At 37.6% G+C, this 15,943-nt stretch overlaps 1 protein-coding gene across 1 annotated transcript in view; it reads right to left on the bottom strand.

The window, feature by feature from the left end:
• sorcs2 (sortilin-related VPS10 domain containing receptor 2) overlaps window positions 1–15,943 on the bottom strand; it is a 1,166,544-nt gene that overhangs the window by 775,842 nt on the left and 374,759 nt on the right. The window lies entirely within an intron of this gene.

The following is a 15,943-nucleotide window of genomic DNA, read 5'->3' as shown; positions in this document are numbered from 1 at the left end:
ATGAATAAGTGCTCTGAGCTTATACTGTATGAAGAGCACTACACAAAAATGAGCTGAACTGATGTAAAATATGGTATCACAATAGGAAGAAAAAAAATGATGCATGACTTTAGAAAACAAAACCCTGTCAACTTCTGAGTATCAACTTAATCATTGGTTTAAGCTCTTCTTGCTTACTCATATGATTAAATGTGTGTTCTCCCTTCAGCTACTACGGTAGGTTGTTAAAACCTATTCAATTTATGGAATTTCATACCACTTTGGGGTGGATTTCATACCAACCTAGGGCACAGTTACAGTTCACAGAAACAATTCAATTCATACACTTCATAGAAACTATTTATGCATCCTTCCATTCAATTTTTAAACCCGATCATTTAGGTGCAGGGATATGAAAGGTTGATGTCTACGTATGGTAAATAACATCTGGCACAGAATCTACCAATGAATAAGGTGTTAATGCTTTGCTAGGCACACACACATGCACATACGCAGACACATTCTTTGAAAGATGACAAATAATTTAATATTAATGTCTTCCCTGAGATGTCTTTTGCTCTCAGTTGAGCCAGAAGAAGCAGCAGAATACACCCTCAAGACCTACCTTACAAAAATACAAAGCAACACTAGCTGGGAGACCCTAGCAATGGAATGTACTCTTTGTGACATAGATAAGGAAAACCCAGATTTCCAAACAGAACTGCAATCTGAGATCTCAAAAGTATCCTTGACAGGGATCATTCTGTTTTCAAGGGATGCCCAATGATGATTGAAGGTTAACATTTTTCTTAAAGTTTACTATCATTTAATATCTTGCCTGATTCTAATTGCTGTGTGTTTACAGGAACAGCAGAAAGAGTTAATAATGAATTTTACCAAAGGAGAAAATGACTTCCTCAATGGCTGAAAATGCCTTGCAAGAGAATTAGCAAGTTCAGAATTACTGGCTCCCACCCTAGAGACAATAAAAGCAAGGCAGAGATGACAAATGATGACTTCAGAGATGTTTCAAAGATGGAACAAATGGATCTTAGTTAAAATTCAGGTCAATGTTAAGGAATGTGCATTGTCTTATCATTTGGAGGGGATAGAAATAGTTGACAGAAATGAAAATAACTAAGCCAAGTATCCCAGGTTGAGCTGGCAATCACGCCAGAAGCAGATCTGTGTTTACTGACATGACACTCAAGTGGGAACTACTCAAATTTATAAAGACTTTAAGGTATACGGAAGCTGCATGAATGGAAAAAATGTGAAATTATAAGACAAGCGTGAAGAAATCCGAATAAACAATTGAAACAGACCATAAAAAAGAAAACAGCTCATGTAAGTTTGTATACTACTTGTAAACTGCAACACACACCAGCACGAGTTAACTTAAAAAAAGAGTCCACTAAATACATTGTCAGTTATAAGATTTTTACTTCTTCCTCTCTTCTTTACTTATTGGCGATAAAGCTATATACTCAGACAGCAATATTAAAGCTTAATGGCACATAAATTTGTCTTTCTTTCAGCAGAGCGGTGCTCTGTACCACTGGGAAATTAATAAAAAATGCATGGAGATGTGGAAAGAAACTAAATGTGAAACTAAACTGAAATTTAATAGATTTAGCACAGAGCTCTCATTTCCTGTGGTGAGCGTCAGGAGATTTCTATTATCGCTGGGTTTTTTAGCCAGCTAATTGATAACTGTCTATAAATACTTATTTTAAAGTTGTCAATTTATCTGTTTGATGTTGCTTTCAATTTAACAAAAAAACACTTTTTCATGAAACATTTGTCCAAAAACAACAGTAAATGGAAAAAGAAATTAAGGAGAGCAATTAAAAAATAATAAATAAATTGATAACTTCCCAAATTAAACTGCAAGGATGCCAGGCCAGTTTTCAGAACAGTTTCAGGAGTAAAGCTCAAGCCTCTGCATTCACAATGCTGACAGACAGATGTGCTTGATTTGTTGCAGCTTAGCAGCTGCCGCAGCTGTTGTAAGAAGTCAGCACTGGATGGAATCCATTGTGGTCTGGACACTACCACTGCTCTACTTCGCATTCCGAATGATTTGATACTGCATGCTCCAGTCATTCTCTGAAACCGCAACATCCTCCTGAAGCAGTATGTTGACTTGGCTACTTCTCGATTTGTTCCTACTCCTTGCTTTCTTCGAAGGGAATTCATTCTCTGCATTTTTCCTCCTGTGGGATTGCCCATGGTCTTGTGATTTTTCCTTTCTTTTTGTGTCTATCTGCTTGCTTCCTATGAGCTACCTGTTTCTTAACAATATCTGATTATACATGAAAATATGGATGCACCTTAACTATGAACAAGCTGACCGTCTGTCTCAGTGATGTCAAAGTGCTATTACTGGTAAACTCTCATCAATCCACCCACTTATCTATTTTCTGAAACCACGTTTTCCATCATAGGGATATGACACTATCGAGCTGAAGCTGCACTACTGCTTCAAACAATAAAGTCATCATTTTCCAATTGTAAAAAATAACCTTTCCAGTTTAGGCTCATGGATCACCAAAGCCTATTCCGGAAGCATCAGAAGCAAAACAGGAACCAACACCAGATGTGGTATCAGTTAATCACAGGGCATAATAACATATGCACCCACGTTCATTCAGTACACAATTACCTATTCGTCTTAAGTACACATTGGGAATGTGGGTGTTAAGTCAAAGTAGCCAGAAGGAAATGTTTAATTGAATAATCTGAGTTTTGAACCCTGCACTCTGGAGTTACAAGGCATCAACACCATTCCAGTAAAACAGATCTGAAAGCCAATTGTTGGAAAAGTACCAAGAACAGGGAGGTCATTTAGTAAGTCTCTCAACCCAAAGTTGAGAGCCAATTATGGGAATGGAATTTACTACAGACAAAAACAAGTAACTGGAGGAAACAATATACGGAGAAACCAGTGTCAGAGTAATAAAAGACATATCAATCACCTAACACTTCTGGTTCTTCATTTTCCTAAGTTGTTGGGGAGTACTTGATCCACCCATGCGTATTCCCTAAATTCTGCCTCAAGCACAGATTAAATCCTTGCAACTTCCTCACCTATCTCACTCTCTCTCTTCCTTTGTCAGTAGCCACCCATCTATCTTCTACTTCAGTGATTCAGCTGTTCTCACAGGTCTGCATTTCTCCAGTTTCTGATAGGAAGGTCTTTATAAAGCTCCTCCTAAGGTCAGGTCTGGTCTGGTCTGATTAACTTCCAGGTTCAGGCCACCTCTGTACTTACTTAGCACCTGAAACCAGAGATTCAACCAAAGCTCATCTGATAAATACACAGTGTTGTCATCAATGAAAGCAGAAATTTAGAAGAGTACATATTAGTTAATACACGTTACACCAATGACCCTACAGCAGTATCGTAAACGTTTAAGTGATGTTTTACTTGGTGTTAATACTTTCTATCATTATGATGGTGCCATCACCACATCACCATTTTGGATTTCTGTTTTGTTTGCTGGTAGCAACATTTTCTTCAACCTTGCTATGGGCACAAAATATATTTTTGATAATAAAATACACACTTGAATGAGGGGCAGTACAGTGTTAGCACTGCTGCCTTGCTCTGAGGAGACCAGGGTTCCCATCCATGTCTGTGATGGTTTCCTCCTGGTGCTCTGGTTTCCATCCATAGTCCCAAGACATGCAGGTCAAGTAGACTGGTGATTCTAATTTTTCCCTAGCATGGTGGATTTGAGGTGGATTCAAATTGTTCTACCATGGTGTGGATGGGAGGAGAAATGGGGTAAGAGTTCTTCCCAAGGAACAGTATGTCAAGAGTGTTTTGGAGGTGAAAAGAGTGTCAGGCAGAGTAATGATTATGAAGCTGGAAATTGGAGGTGTAATGATGAATGTTGTTAGTGCATACGCACCGCAAGTTGGGTGTGCAATGGGTGAGAAGGAAGATTTTTGGAGTGAGTTGGATGAAGTGATGAACAGTGTACCCAAGGGACAGAAAGTGGTGATTGGAGCGGATTTCAGTGGGCATGTTGGTGAAGGGAACAGAGGAGACGAGGAGGTGTTGGGTAGGTATGGTGTCAAGGAGAGGAATGAACAAGGTCAGAGTATAGTGGATTTTGCCAAAAGGATGGACATGGCTGTGGTGAATACATATTTTAAGAAGAGGGAGGAACATAGGGTTACGTGCAAGAGTGGATGCACACAGATAGATAACATCCTATGCAGAAGAGTTGATCTGAAGGAGATTGAAGACTGCAAAGTGGTGGCAGGGGAAAGTGTAGTTAAGCAGCATAGGATGGTGGTCTGTACGATGACGTTGCAGATCAAGAAGAGGAAGAGAGAGGGCAGAGCCAAGGATCAAATGGTGGAAGCTGAAAAAGGAAGACTGCAAGGTTGAGTTTAAGGAGGAGGTGAGACAGGCAATGGGTGGCAGCGAAGAGTTACCAGACAGGTGGGAAACTACAGCAGATGTAGTAAGGGTGACAACAAGAAGGGTGCTTGACGTGACATCTGGAAAGAGGAAGGAGGAAAAGGAAACCTAGTGGTGGAATGAGGAAATACAGGAGAGTATACAGAGGAAGAGGATGGCAAAGAAGAAGTGGGATAGTCAGAAAGATGCAGAAAGTAGACAAGAGTACAAGGAGATAAGGCGCAAGGTGAAGAGAGAGGTGGTGAAGGCTAAAGAAAAGGTGTATGATAAGGTGTATGAGAGGTTGGACACTAAGGAGGGAGAAAAGGACCTGTACCGATTGGTTAGACAGAGGGACCGAGCTGGGAAAGATGTGCAGCAGGTTAGGGTGATAAAGGATAAAGATGGAAACGTACTCACAAGCGAGGAGAATATGTTGAGCAGTTGGAAAGAGTAGTTTGAGAGGCTGATGAATGAAGAGAACGAGAGAGAGAAGAGGTTGGATGATGTGGAGATAGTGAATCAGGAAGTGCAATGGATTAGCAAGGAGGAAGTAAGGACAGCTATGAAGAGGATGAAAAATGGAAAGGCTGTTGGTCCAGATGAAGAAGAAGATGTAGCTGGGGTGTGTGTATGTCTGTGTTTGCCCTGTGATAGACTGGCACACTCCCCAGGGTTTGTTCCTGGCTTGCGCCCATTGCTAGCGCCCTCACGACACTGTTCTGAAAATGACTCGAATGAAAATAAGCAAACAATATAATAAAGAGTTACAAAAATAAGGGAGTAGGGCACCCCAAAGGTAGTATACAAATTATAAAGGAATAAAAAAACACAATGGTTTGTAACATACATTGATATGGAAACAAAACACAATAATGAAAAAATATCAAGAGAACATTCATGAAAGAAACAAATGATAAGAACAAAAATTAAATTCCAAGGACAAAAAAGGGGAACTTATCAACTAAAATGAAATATAATGAAATAGAACAGAAATACTGAATAGGAAGGTATCTATGTACAGTCTAGTACTTCACAAGATATGAAATTGATATATTGTAAACCAAAGTGTGAAACCTTAAAATACAGCTGGCTTTAATTATTAATAACTAGGGGGCTTCGCCCCCTGCTCGCTTCACTCGCCAATCCCCCCGCCTGCACTACATGCCAGCAACTTCACATCTCTGTCGCTCACATACTGAATCACTTTTACCAAACAACAAATCTTTTAATTCTCGCAGATACGCCTCTTCATTGGGAAGAAACACTACTTTTCCCTTATGGCAACACGAATTAGACAATCTACAAGTCTCCGACTTTAAGTTTAAATCCAAACAATATATTCGATCTCTTTTTGCTGTTCTGTTATTTCAATGAGTAATAATTTCCGTTTGTTTGTGCTAATTCGATCTTTACTAACCTTTTTTTGAGACTTTGACATTTTCGTACTTCCAGTATCTCCAACCTGCGCTGCATGTGTACCGCGCCAATGTTTTTGAATTCTTTATGATGTTCTACTTTGTCATCTACTCTTTGTCTTTTATTTCCAGCCCCGGGCGTGATTAAATCTCTTGGCACAAAGACTCGTCTCGCTGGACGTGAAAGTGTCTCTCTGAGAAAATCACGTCTCGTCTCTTTCCAAGATTTTTTTTTTTATAGTAGAGAGATATCTTTATTGTGGCTTACAACATATTGAAAAGAATACACCAATGTGTTAATTCACTGAAACTACCTATGCAACAGTAGAAGACCATGTAATCCAAAGGTGTCATACCGCATATTTGTCAACATATAGCATTGAATCACACACACCCAAAGGATTACAAAACAGGAGTACTAAACCAGAAAGATACAAACTTTGTTAATTGTGAGTGTCAAAAACTGCTTACCTAACATGGCACCTTTTATAATATACTGGAGAAATACTTTTATAGTATGATCATTTCATGTGAAACTTCTTTACCCATAACACCCACACAGATCACCTGAACTTTCCAACCTCCTTTCACAATTTTACAGCCGATTTAAGGCACTTTCTTTAGTAACTGAAACCTTTCCAACACTTGCAAATATGTATTTAATAATGTGTCCACATCTGAGACATTAAGTATAAGCATTTGAATATAACAAAAAGTGCTTCCTATTGTACAAAGAAACATCCATCCATCCATCCAACCCGCTGAATCCGAACACAGGGTCACGGGGGTCTGCTGGAGCCAATCCCAGCCAACACAGGGCAAAAGGCAGTAACCAATCTCGGGCAGGGTACCAACCCACCACAGGACACACAAACACACACCAAGCACACACTAGGGCCAATTTAGAATCACCAATCCACCTAACCAGCATGTCTTTGGACTGTGGGAGGAAACCGGAGCGCCCGGAGGAAACCCACGCAGACACAGGGAGAACATGCAAACTCCACACAGGGAGGACCCAGGAAGCGAACCCAGGTCCCCAGGTCTCTAAACTGCGAGGCAGCAGCTCTATCACTGTGCCACCCACAAAGAAACATTTTCATTGAGCATGCCAGAGCAGTTACCGTACAAGACACCTTTTAACACTAGAATTACCAGAGCCTACGAAAAAACTCGTAGATCTGGCCCACCTTAAATCCCATCGCACCTCTCCGGCAGCGTCTTTTGTCCTGTAAATGTGCCGATAAAGACAAGCAGCCTGCTATTCCATCCCCCCACCACCACAGAACGTGCACAAAGTTTTTCCAACTCATGCCTTGATTATCTGGGAGTGAAGTGCTGGAGTTTTAGAGTGGAAATAATAGATCGTTATTTGGAACATATGCATCTCATGTGTGTTCCGTTTCTACAATAATCTGTGTAAACACATTGTTAAAACAGAAATGTTTTTCATATTTTAGTAACAAATGACAAAATGTAGGCATAAACTATATAATGTATGAAGCCTGAAGTCCAAAGATCAAATAAACACTTTCACAAAAGGTTCAAGGATGACATAACAGCTTCCTTGGTGTAGCGGTAAGATTTGTTGACTTGTAAGCATGAGTCCCTGGTTCGATCCCGACTGCCTCCTATATTTCCCGTAGTGAGCTGCTCTTTTTGTTAATAATATACAGTAAACACATACATTTGGTTTACGTCTGTAACAGACAGTGTACATTTATAGTACTTGTAAAAGTTACCTTTTTTTTCACTTTTATTCTCTCAGTCACGATACATATTACTGCCCTAGGGATCTGATGCTGTTAGTTTTTAAACTGGGAGTAACTGTAGGTGTGAGTGATGTTTTGAGGCAATGGAACTGGACATTCTCTGATCTGGAGGGATAAAAGCTGACACACAAATGCTGGTGAATCCACCTTATTCCTATCTCACCGTCACTTGATTTTTTTTATTCAGTTTTATTGAGTGTTCCTATTAACGCTGAATTAGTATGCACCTTATGGTCTATGATGTCAGAAAAAAAACCAGAGACATAGGTATATATGATATTTGGAATTATTAATTTTATGACCTGTATAGTACATTTCGGAAAACATTGTGGCACGGATGCAACATTATTCATATTATTCATATTCATTCGCATAACTTCTTGCGCTTATAATCAGTGACTGCGTGTTTTTTTCCCCTGATCTTGCCAGTCTCCATGTTGCTGTATGGTGCTGTTTCTTTTGTACTTCAGGACATGCAGAGGAAAGAATAGTACAGAGAGGTCAGTTCAGCACTATATGCAACCATCAAATTCAAATGTTAACAGTTCACACACATGCAAGGACCGTCCTTCCTACATTTACGAACCAGTCACATTCTCAAATTTGGCTTACACATTCCAGTACGGAACATCAGTTTTATTTTTTTTCTAATGGCTGCCATTCATACTCACTTGTTCACATTCTTCATCTTCCATGGGTTTTTGCTCCCTTACTTAACCCACCAAAAATATCTTTCCCGTTGCTTCATTTTAGGCACACACTTGGTAAAACCTCTGAAATTAAAACATGTTGTTTTTTACTGCCTTTTTATTTTTTTCATGTAAATGATCCATTATCTATTTTTACCTTTTTAGAGACACAGCCTTGCTCTAACTCCTGTAATGATATTCCTCCAAAGTCACACATGTTTGCTTCAGTACATCATACTGCAATAATGTTTAAGGTGCAAGTTAACTATGATGTTGTGATGTCACTACACCAGCACATTACAGAGATGGTAAACACGCTGGGCTACTGGAGCTAGAGTTTGATCTGCACGTGGGGAGCAAGTCATGATAAATACGAAGAGTGAAGACACTTTTGATATTATTTGAATGTTTGACTTTCTCATTGACTTGCACTAACTAGAGGTAATTTTTAATCAATATTAGGTCTTTTGCTGTTTGAAATGAGTAAAAGGTAAATGTTAGTAAACTTTCCAGGTCAGCTATGACAGCTTTCATTCTTTTGTGTGCTTTGAATATATAATGCGAGATAATGTGAATGATGCAAAAAAAAACACACATTTTCCGTTAAAGGAATGATTTTAATTTAACAAGTCCCTCCAAATTTAAATTTTCTATTTTTTAGCTTCTGTGCCTTTTGGTAACCAGCCTGTTCTGTTTCATTCAGAAAGATACTGGGCCTCATTCAAAATTCCTGTCACATACTTGTGCCAGCTGCTGGATTCAATATGCATTTCTGTTTTCAGAATCAGCCTATATAAAAAAAAGCACATGGATGCAACCGGGTTATGGCCAAAAAGCCCCGTCATTGATGAGATGCCAGCAATGGCAACTGTTCAAGTTACCAGTGACCACTAACACTGCAAAATTCTCTGTGATGAAGGAATTTATGAGCTCTGATGTGCAGACAGAGGGAATGATTACATGAAATTAATATAATAACAAATCTGAAATTGGGAAATAAAGTAACTGAATATTTCCTAAGTATTAGAAAAATTAATTACTTTAAACTGGTGAATAAGAGTGGGTGTTGTCAATGGAGTTGTGCCCTGTCCAAAGATGAAACGTGCCTGTTCCCACGGCTGTTTTACCAGCCTCCATCTTCCCATGTTACTGCATTAGAATAAGCTGTTTTTAAAAATGGATGGCTGAATGGAAGGATAGAAAGCATTTATTTATGAAACTACAAAACCTAGAGATCTGGAATTAAATGACTTATAGTGCCAAAGTGAGGGGTCAAAGAGTGAAATGATCAAAGGCTGGAAATGCTATGCCAGATATTTGCAACAGGAAAATCATCTGCTAATTTAGAAACATTATCAAATGACCTCATCCCACGCAGAAGTAAATTAATTTACTGTACTTAGTGGGCTAAAGCAGCGGCATTAAGCAAAATCTGTTAAATGGTGTGGCTGACATGAATTTAAGGCTCAAGACATACATCCTGGGTTAGGCTGATAAAAAATGCATTAACACTGAAAATATTAAGTAACATTTAAATCTGGTTTATGCTTCCACCTTACATCTTTTATTAGGAAAATCCTTATTTGTCATAGGCTTTAGATTACTATGCAAGCAGGACACATTTATTACTGCAATGTGAGCGGTATCTGACAACTGATAATTATAACTGTAAATTGGAATTTATAAATACTGTTCCCCAATAATCCAGCTCCCTAAGCACATGCCTCTTCTGTGTCTCTTTGTTTGAATCCAGGATATTAAGTTATGGCAGTGAGAAGGCAATAAAGGTCAAACTTCTTTTTCTCTCTCTCTCCCACACAGCACATGCAATTTATTTTCAAAAGCCTTCTATATAAATTTATTCAAAAGATAGGCTGGAAGGACACAAACATAGTAACATCCTCTTAAATAAATAAATAAATAAATAGATAAATAAATAAATAGATTGCAAAAATAAAACAGCACACCCAAAAATGAATGCACAAGTAGTGTTTATCTTGACCGTAGAGATTAGCACAAAATTATAGAGTTCGCATCAGGCAGCATGTAACTGAAGCAGCCTTCATTACTAACATTTCTCACAGGGATAGAAGGTGATCATTAGTCTGCAGTCATTCAAGCCACCTAACCATTAGGATATCAAACTAACTTTCTTATTCATGACTTTAATTTCTGGTGAAATATTTAGCAATTTGATGAATTTACACTAGTTTTACAAATTGGTTTTGTTTAAAATGTCAAATATTTTTAGAGAACTGTTTTACATTTATTTATTTTTTTACACAGAACATTCTAAGCAGGAGGCTGCTTCAAAAGTCTTTTTTAAGTCATTATCTTTGCTTCTTTGCATAATGAAAGATCACATAGTCAAAGCCACTTTTGATCTCTGTTGATGACCAGCTTTGAAGTCTTTTTACTGTTCTTTTAAAATTAGACAAGGGTTTTGTTACAAAGGGAGGTACAATGGTGCAGGGGTGCCCTTAGTGAACCCATGTTTGATGAGTTAGACCTAGCAATGGACTACCTGAGTGTAGGTTAATGAAAGATCTACAGCATTCTTCATCTGCTTTATACTCATCAAAAGGAACATAATGCATTTCTTTAAAGTTTTTTCCTATTACTATAGCTTGATTTACTTTCTAGGTCTGAATTTTTGGAGTTAACCTTAACACGGAAGGTTAATTAGATAGATAGATAGATAGATAGATAGATAGATAGATAGATAGATAGATAGATAGATAGATAGATAGATAGATAGATAGATAGATAGATAGATAGATAGATAGATAGATAGATAGATAGATAGATAGATACTTTATTAATCCCGATGGGAAATTCACATTCTTCAGCAGCAGCATACACGGAGCTGCTGAAAAGGCTGCCACTCACGGCGGCGCCGGATGCTAATTATTGCACTTTCAAAGTTTTTTTGTTTAAAATAGCTATTATAATGAAAACTATCACACAGTATGTGCATGATCAAACACACTTAATCAATTAAGGTTGTGGTGGGGCTGGAGACTATCTTGTCAGCACTGGGGACAATGTGGGAAACAATCAAGGACAGGGTGCCAATCAATCACAGGGCAGACTAGTGTATCTTTGTGTATGTAAGAGAAACACCAAAGTTTCTGAACTAAAATCTACACTAATCCATAGAGAACGTGCAAACACCACACAGACAGTGACAATGCCTGGATTCTAACTCAATTTCTGGAGCTGTAAAGTACTACGAAGTACCAACCATCATGCCACCATTCCCCATCTTGTGATTATTGGAAATTAAACACAGACCTAATATACAGTCATGATCAAAGTTATAAAACGTATTTGATAACCATCTACACTTAACCAAACTTATTTAAGCAAGTAAGAATTTCACTATACTCTACATGTAATCTACATAACTCTATAAATCTATTGAATCCTAATAAATAAAAGTGATTTTGCTTGGCCTCATAGTCTTGAAATGGATTAAGCAAGTTAGATAGTGGGTGGGTAAATCAATGGATGATTTTTGTTTGGAAAGAAATCTACACCAAGTCACAACTTCTCATGGATTGTCTTTAACATACTATGTTATGTACTGTATGTGTAAAGATGTGGAAAACATTTTGTTTTAATCACTGTAATTTTATGACAGATTTCAAAGTTCACTTAATCACATGGTTAATAGCTTAAAATTTCTGTGTGCCTCTTTGAAAACATTTGAAACAAAAGTGGCCCAGTATTATTTACTCTCTTCAGTTATCTGTTACTGCATCTATCAGGATTTGTCATGTGCTATGCTGCCAGTGTATCTGTTTGTCAAATTAACCATATAATTTGACTGTTATACACTTGGTGGACTTTGCAGAACTCACAAGTAATTCAATTTAAATGTTTGCCTTTGAAAAAAATGCAAAGACTAAATAAAGTGATTTAACCCTTTGACACCCCACCCACCAAACTGCTGGTTTCATTACATGCTTCACCACACATAGCACCAATTTTGCCTGTTGAATTCACTTCTATAAAAAGCTTGGGCTGGTAAATCTCAACTGGAGTTAAATGGTTGACTGGCCCTATTTTAAATTACACTGAAAGGCTAATAGCTGTAAATTGTATGCATTTTAAAAAATGTTGTCTTTTCAATATTTGTCAATGCTTTGTTCTTAAGTTTTAACCTCTCTTTTATAACAGTTATGTCACCCTTACGGTGAGATACAGTGCTACCGAGCGCTCTCCAAGAAAGGATCAGGTCAAGAGTTACAGAGGAGTAGATATGCTGCATTCATATTCTGTTAGACTGATGGGAAATTCATGTTTCCAAATTGGAAATTTCACATAAATCCTCTACAAAGTTGGAGTTCTGAGTCAGCAAATTCGGAGAAAACAATGCTAACTGAATTCTCTGAGTTGTGATGTAACACAGAGTTTCACCTCAGACAACTATGAAAAATATAACCTGGTCAGCCAGAAATGGCATTTTTATGGATCAATTGCAATTTGAGTGATGCAAGAGACCAAAATGCAGGCCAAGCAAGAAATCAAGAGCAACACGCATGTGTCCCAAAAATCCATCTAGAAACTTGCATGTTCGCACATAAGTGAGAATGTGATAAAGTTTCAATCGAGACTATGAATGCAGCATCAGCCCCATAGTAACTCAGATACAGTTTGAACAAAACAGGAAGGAATAAAGGTCAATATCCACAGCAAACAATAGCCAGGAAGGGAAAACCCAGAATTTATAGTCAGAGACCAAGAAAATATTTAAAAATCCTGAAATCTCGCCATAGTGATGACCTAAGTAGAGTGAACAAGAGGTTTGAATATTCCCAGTGGGGAAAAAAAAAACTTGGGGCAAGTTCTGCATGGCACCACTTCATAACTGTGAGATTCTTTTATTTCTGAACAGGAATGACAAAATAGGTTTTGTCAGTTATTTATATGATTTTGAAAAACTTCTAATTCTATGCTTGTGTATACTCAAAAAAATATAAAGCTAAAAGAAACTTTTTTTTTTTAAATTTAGTACAATAAAGGCACTGATAAATCTATTCTGAGCAATGTCTATGTAGAGTCTGACCACTCTGCTTACGTGTTTGTGTATGAGTGTTTCTCTTAATATATTTTGGTTATCTTCAGGGCATCTGTCATGATTTGAAATCATCTGAGACTCCCTCCACGACTGATTTCCTAACCCAAATTCGTCTTATGGCACACTTCATCATCCACGTCTGAAAACATAAGAATGGAGCCAGAGATTTACTGTAGTTGGTTTATTTATCTTAAGTTGCCCTAAGGATCATAAATTAATTTTAAACACCAGAAAAGATCTCTTCTTATGTACTCTCTACCTACTTGTACTTTCAAAAACAGAAATCTGTGAATGTCATTGATGTTACTGATAAAGTCATGAGAGTGGAAATCTGAAATGTAGATGCTAAACAACTGAAGAATTCAAAAGTTAGGAAATTCAGTTATATGTATTATTTTACCTTTCCAGCAAAGCATAAATACACACATGTTAATCTAACTACCATTCCTTTTCTTAAGCACTAAAGGCAAATGATAGTTCTGTGTGACCATTAGCCAAGCCTCATATCAGATGCGTAGACTTCTCGACATCAGATTTATCCTCTTGCTGTTCTATTGACAGTGTAGGACTCAGTGACAAGATGGTTGGCTGAACTTCCATCATCTGGACTTATTTAGGCTGGCTGTTGGCCTCTTGAACCCCATAAGTTCTCTAATTTCATTGAAGGCATTAGGGCACTTTTTAGGGCTGAATGCCCATCCTGTTGGCAGTCTACTTTTATTGCTTCTCTACAATATGTGGAGAAATGTTGACCCTAGCCAAATGCTTGGTCACAGCTTCTCATTAAAAATAAAAACAAATACACTGAATTGTTACTTGATCTCAAAGTGTCACTGGAACCATTTTTGATTCCAGTTAACATTGATGAATATGTGTCAATACAGGAACAGAAAATGTAAACTGCAATTTAGGAAATAATGTACCATACCTCTTATCATTAATTAGAAGCGCACAAATAAAAGAGAAGGAGACGCTATTGATCTTGATTCACTAAAGCAGACTCATCTGGCAATCTTTTGAACGGCTATTAAGCCTGTCAGCATGTTAAGCCATTGATGAACTAAAGAGCTCATGTACTCACGCACAGCATCCAGCACTTATTAAGCAAAGTGTTACTGGATACAGATTCTTACAAAATGTTAATTGGATTTCAATAAGACTTTGCTGTAAAAGATGTTTAGCACCTCTGCAGTTCCACTTTCAAATGACATTCCTTCTCTGAAAGAGAACACTGCCATTCTATCATTTCTTTCTTTCTTTTTTGACATGATGGTAAAGTACTTAGCATTGCTGCCTCATCGATTCAGGGGCCTCCTGTAAGCAGTGATTTTCCAACAATTTAGTTTACTTAGAATATAGTGTGAAAGTAATTGCAGATCACATTTTTATTCAAGACATGCCATCGTACTTTAAAAACAAATTATATCAACCATTCAGATTGCCATTCACAGAGCTCCAATGATACTGCCCACCAGGGTGTAGCGTTAGAGTTTCCAGGGATCCAAGAAAAATATTATATCCTGCATTTCAGTTCCGTTGGAACAAGATCAATTTATCATGACTAGTTGTCAAGCTACTGATAATTTTTGCTATTATAACTTCTTCACGTACACGATTAGCTACAAATCAAGCAAGCATAGCAGAGGTAATTAGCATAGGAAGAATGGTGGCTGTTAATTTTTTTTTGGTAACAAGAGTAAATCTGACTGCTATTCAATTTTCTCTTTATTTATAACTAACAGAAATAACAATATATTTGCACATCATTTGACCAGTGGGGCTGGCTATTACAGACTACTTCTACTGTATAATTAGCCATATGTTAAATAAAGCCCATCACTATGACGAGTCATCCAGCATAAATTTTATCAAGGAAAGGACAAAAGCTAAAAAAAAACTCAGTCTTCAGGTACTAACACCAGTCAAGCTGCAATATACTTCATAAAAAATGTATGCATTTTAACTTCCAATAGCTATGTTACTAGGTAACATAATTAATTAAATATATGATATCTGATATATCTTGTCTTTTGTACATTCTCACCTTTCCTCAGTATCCTTCTCTGCCTCAACAACTTGTGCTCAGTGCTTCCTCTTTCTATTGCAATTATGCAAAGCCTGCTTCTCAGACTCTGCCATTTTGAGACACCTTGCTTAACTTTTGTTTAGTTTTTGAGTACCACCAATGGAAGATGGGCCCCCATTACCCACTATGGAAACATTTGTATTCTTGTGACTACTTCCCATCTTTGAAGATGACTTGAGTTACACCATGCTAGTGTTTAGCTCCACAGAAGTAAAAAAAATGTCACAATCAGGAATTGAACTTCAGACTCATAATGTAAAATGTCATTAACTCTGCCACTGAGTTCCCAAAGCAAACCTGATCAATTAGATTGTTTGAAAGGACCAGAAACACACACACACTCACACAAGACAGAGGCATTTTATTATATGCTAGATGTGTTTTCTGACCTACTGTAATATGTAAGGTCATAAGTCATATGGGGTTAAAGCTTCTCCCAGCAGCATCATTCCATCCTCACCATGTTCTACAGAGGCACAATTGAGAGTGTTCTCACCAGCTG

The sequence above is a fragment of the Erpetoichthys calabaricus genome, chromosome 5 (assembly GCF_900747795.2).
Source record: "Erpetoichthys calabaricus chromosome 5, fErpCal1.3, whole genome shotgun sequence".
Lineage (NCBI taxonomy): Eukaryota > Metazoa > Chordata > Cladistia > Polypteriformes > Polypteridae > Erpetoichthys > Erpetoichthys calabaricus.
This window is presented reverse-complemented; position numbering and strand designations above follow the sequence as displayed.